Source organism: Ictidomys tridecemlineatus, unplaced genomic scaffold (genome assembly GCF_052094955.1).
Source record: "Ictidomys tridecemlineatus isolate mIctTri1 unplaced genomic scaffold, mIctTri1.hap1 Scaffold_69, whole genome shotgun sequence".
NCBI classification, from domain to species: domain Eukaryota; kingdom Metazoa; phylum Chordata; class Mammalia; order Rodentia; family Sciuridae; genus Ictidomys; species Ictidomys tridecemlineatus.
The window spans coordinates 522646-527777 of record NW_027524892.1 but is presented as its reverse complement, the minus strand read 5'-3'; the positions used below and the strand labels follow the sequence as shown (position 1 = coordinate 527777).

At 48.9% G+C, this 5132-nt stretch overlaps 1 long non-coding RNA gene across 1 annotated transcript; it reads left to right on the top strand.

The window, feature by feature from the left end:
• Positions 1-2494: 2494 nt before the first annotated feature.
• LOC144374418 (uncharacterized) lies at positions 2495-3836 on the top strand. Its single transcript, XR_013433824.1, has 3 exons — positions 2495-2581; positions 3137-3217; positions 3634-3836. It is a non-coding gene; the product is annotated as an uncharacterized LOC144374418 (long non-coding RNA).
• The last annotated feature ends 1296 nt before the right edge of the window (positions 3837-5132 follow it).

The window sequence follows — 5132 nt, the reverse complement described above, 5'->3', positions numbered from 1 at the left end:
TGCATGTGATGTGATTGACACCATACACTGTCAGTTGAAAAAGTAAATTACTAAAAATATGCACTCAATTAAAACTCAATCCAAAAGTAATAAAAGTAGATGAAGCTTCTGGCACTCACAAGAGCATCCTACAATCACCATTTAATTAGGAGGGACCACTTCTCACTAATACAGGACAGGCAGGACCTAAACCTAAACTGAGATCTTGCTTTTCAAAACCAAAACTGCCACTGAATCAAAAGCACAACCAATGGGATTAATTTTAATTATGATCCTTTTATATTTCTAAGTAGATTTGTAATCTTCAAAACCTCCATCCGTGTTCTTCGAGTTTATTTGTCCTATAACATCCTGTAAGACATGGAGTTTAAAGCAGGAAGAAATAAAATTAAAAGTTGTAAATCCCCAAATCTCAGGAGGATGAAAGAAAATCAGGGAGCCAGCTGGGGTCCTGGGACAGAGAAGGAGCATTAACGGAGGAGATGGGATCTGGAAGAGCTCTGATGGCATTCCCAGGAGAATCACCATCTGAATGTTGGCCCCCACCAGACTTCATATGTGTGGCACTCCATATCCAAGGAGATGGTATAAAAAGGTGGGGGCTTTAGGAGGTGCTTGTTCACAGGATGGACATCAGGAATAGGATTGGTGCCCTCATGCAAGAGGCCAGAAGGTGCCCACAGCCCTTCCAACATGGAGGACATGACAAGAGGGAACAGGCCCCCACTGGACATCAATCTGCTGGTGCCTTGATCTTGGCTTCCCTGCCTCTGAACTGTGAGCAATAAACATATTGTTTATAAATCATCCCATCTGGTATTTTGCTATAGCAGCAAGAATGGACTAAGAGAGGGAAAATATCAGTTCTTCAGGAACTCGTAGCACTAAGCAGAATTGGCTGACCCCAGTGCCACAGCAAAAAATAAAGATAAATTAAGGCAGCAAACAAATACGAGCAACAGCTATTGGATATTGAGTGCATTACATGTACTTAGACACATCTTCTCCCTTAATTCTCAAAATAACCTGGTGAGGTGGCACTAAAGACTATCCTGGACCCCAGTTTCAAGTCAGGAAAAAATTAGCGGTTCATCAGAAGGAATTTGGTTTATCTAGCCCCTTTTTAATATTCTATTTTGAGGCAAGGTCTCACAAATTTGCCAAAGGTGGCCTTGAACTTGTGATTTTCTGGCCCTAGCTTCTGAAGTCACTGGAATTACTGAACATGCACCAGTACACCTGGCCCCAAAGTAATGATTTTGAAAGTGAATAAAAATAAGTGCAATTAGAGTTTTTTGACCACCCTCTCTCCCCCCAGTAACAATTTCTTCTTGTGCAAACATTTTGCCTTTGTGCTTTTAGCAGGTCTAACCACAGGCCTGGGAAGAGAGCACAGGGGTAGAGCATGGAGATATCTCCCATGAGGAGGAAGGGCTTTTATTCTTATCCCAGCCTTTGTCCCACCATGGTGGCTCCTGACCATCTCAGTCCCCGGGTGGTGTGTGGGAGTATAACTGAAGTTTTTCTTCCTTTTGCTCATTGGTGTATTTTTTCTTTTAAAGTTTTTTAAATGCCCATGCAGTATTTCTGCAGTCACTTATGTTTTCAATTGTAAAAGAGCACAATTGGCTCTGTGCTGGGCAGGTTGCTGCTGAGAAGGCCTGAGAATGCTGAGCACAAAAGCATGTCCACTATCTCTAGGGAAGTGGGGAGGGACGGACAGGGGTCACCACTGTGGCCTGGGTGGCTCTGAACTGTGACCTCCAAACACAGAGGGAATTGGTGGTGGTGGAGATACACTCTTGCCTCATGGACACCAGTCATGCTGGCTTTGGCCACTGTGCTAGGAAGGTCAGGAATAGCAGCCCCACTTAGCACCCAGTGTGGAGCAGAGGACAGTGATGACTCCCTGTCCTGTCTTCTTCTCCACCCTTTGTGTGACACTACCCAGTGTTTCTGGTAGAATGGAGCATGGATTTTCTACATCCCAATGCCAAAGAAGTGACCCATCCAGGGTGAGCATGGGGAGACAGAAAGCTGGGTCCCAGAGTCAAGCTGGGGGCTGGTGGTGGTGCTTGAAATCTATACCTGAGGATGCCTGGCATTTGGTGCTAGGAGTGGAGAAATACTAGATAGGGCCACTGGGTGCTCTGGAAGGGGACAGATGAGGGGCTGAATCACACGCCACAATCCTAAGGAGGTGCTTCCAGATGTGAGAGGTGCAGGTGGCTTGGGTGCATTTCTGGAGCTAAAAACTCCAGGCCAACTCATGTAGATGTGGGTCTCTGAGGCCAGCCAGGGTCCCCAACTTTACCTGCCTGATGTTTCCACAGCCGTGGGGATGTGGCTCAAGCGGTAGCATGCTCGCCTGGCATGCGTGCAGCCTGGGTTCGATCCTCAGCACCACATACCAACAAAGATGTTGTGTCCGCCGAGAACTAATAAATATTAAAAATTCTCTCTCTCTCCTCTCTCATTCTCTCTTTAAAAAAAAAGAAGATGGAGGAGCTCCCACTGGTGTCCCTGTTCTTCTCCTGCTTCCTGGCTGACCTTCTGAATAAGTCATCTTACATATATGAAGGTCAGTGAGGACTCAGTTGAGGAAGAAAGGAGTAGAGGCTCCCTCCTGTGCATGAGGGTGCAGTCCCCAGCCCCCATTTCATGAAACTCTCCTTCCCGTGCACATGCTCCTACCCAGAGTGCCAGGGTCCGAGCTGCAGGGGTCTAGCCTGGGGTACTAGATGGCAGCTGGGATCTGAATCAGGCCCTTTCTAGAGCACTCCCTCTTAGCTTCACCTTTGTTCATTTCTTGAACAAACAACACCAAGGGAGAGAGTCCACCCTCAGGAACAAACCAGAAGGGAAGAGGGGACACGGGTGGTTGAGGGGTCTCCTAGGGAAGGAGGAGATGCTCCAAGAGTCTGGAGGTGGGAAGAGGGCTTCCTGCCTGGGCTGTGGTGGCTGTACTGCTCGGGGCCAGTGTCAGAGATGGTTCCTAGACACTGCATGTCCAGGTTCTCCTGCTGGGTGTGGGGGACAGGTCACCTCCTATTTCCTGTTGAGAGGAAGGGGTGTGGTTGTCCTGGCAGTAGGTGATGGTGGGTTTGGATGACCTGGGATTGTCTTTTCTGTTTAGGCTGGTGTGGGAAACCGTGTAGGAGGAAAGATCAAAGCCAGATGAAAGACAGTGCTGAATGGACAGAAAGAAGAGAACAGGGTAGGAGCAGTCAGTGTCCACAGGCCACACAGTCAGTGGGTAGCAGGACGAGGAGGGGCCTGGGTGGGCAGTGGGTAAAATGCACCACTGTCTGACACCAGCAAGGACAATGGGTGAAAGAGCTAATCCTCGGAGGAGGCTGGTGGTAGAGGCAGAAGCCAAGGCAGCTGCTGTTGCTGTGGCTGGTGTCAGACATCACATGTCCCCAGGGCCCTAATTGAGGAGCCTGGGGCCTTACTGTGGCTATGGACCTTGGGCCCTATCAGCCCTCTGACCTTAAGTAGCAGTGCTCAGGACAGAACCAGACCCATGGCCACTGGTTTGCCACAGGGACCCAGCTCTCCTGGTCCATGTGCATGTTTTAGGGGTCCCAGCTATTCTTCAGCAGGTAAGCAGTCCTCGCTCTCATCAAGCAGCAGACACAAGGGACCTGAACTGGTGCGTCATCTTGGACATGGAAGTCATTGAACTGAACAAATGCACCTCGGGCTAGTCCTTCAAAGTCATCCTGAAGCCACCTTCCTTTGATGGATGCCCGAGTTCAATGCCTATTTTCACTGGCGGCAAGACCCATCACTGGAAGAGATCCAGAAGAAACTAGAAGTGGCCGAGGAATGAAGGAAGGTAAGTGCTTCCCTTTTTTTTTTTTTTTTCGCTCCCTCTTAGCATGGGCAGGAGGGAGCTAGAGAAGATACTTTCTTCTCCAGGGATCTGTACGTTGTGCAGGCCCTGGCTCTGGTCAGCACGTGCCAGCCCCTCACTCTGATGCTATCCTTTGAGGGGCACCAAGGCCTCTACCAAGTACCCTGTGGGCGGGAAGCAATCTGGGTCTGATTTCAGGCTTCCCCAATTAATAAGGGATGAATCGAGACAAACTCTTGAAAAAAAAAATAAAAATCTACAGTCACAATAGAAGGGGGCATGGGCTCAGAGGCCACGTCCAAAACAAATAATTGAGGCTGGTCTGGTGATAGAGAGTTTGAAAGACTATTTGCAAACACTTCTGTCTCATTATACTACTGCCTCACAATTCCATGGTGGTAAGCAGAACAGGCATTATCCTTGATGTAGATGAGCAAACCAGTCAGAGAGTCAGATGATTGTGCTGGATGACATAGCTAACATGGGCAGAGTTGGGACTAGAAACCAGTGCTTCAGCTCTGCATCCAGGTGGCTCTTTGCTTGCCTTTGTTAGGGAGAACAGCCCACCATTGTGTCACTAGGCTTTCATCACTGAGAGGGTCTTTGGAGACAAGGAAAGGGAGGCTGGAAACCCAGGGCCCAGGAGCTCACCTGAGAAGCAATTGGAAAGGTTCACACTGGGGAACATGAGCTGTGGAGGTAGGGTAGACTCCAGGCAGCAAGGTGCCAGCATAGACATTTGAGATGGCATCTTTCTCTGGGACCTTGATCCTACTCACCTTTATTCACTGGAGGAGACAGCAGGTGGGGTGGGAAAACCTTCTGGGCCAGTCTTTGGGTCACCAGTGGTCTACACCAGAATTATTTGGTGCAAAGTTTAAAACTACACATACTTGGACCCTGCCACACACCTACTACCATGGCTTTCTAGGGTTGGTCTCTGGGGACCATAGAGGTTCCCAGGTGATGCTGACACATGGTAGAGTTTGAGAACACTGCTTGATCTACACTGCTCTCTGCCTCCAACCCATGGGAAGTTCCAGGTCCTCTGTAGGGACAGAGCTCTAGATTAAGGTCTAGCTTGGGAGCCTGGGTTGCCTCAATGGGTCTACTTCCAGTCAATTCTGCCATTTGAACGTGATTATACCAGGGACTGGAAGGCGGGTCATTTACCCAGCACCTGCCAAATGCAAGGTGCCATTGTGGGAAATACAAACTAGAAGACAAGAGGATCTGGAAGTTTGCACAGTGAGCAGTAGCATGAGGCAGGCAG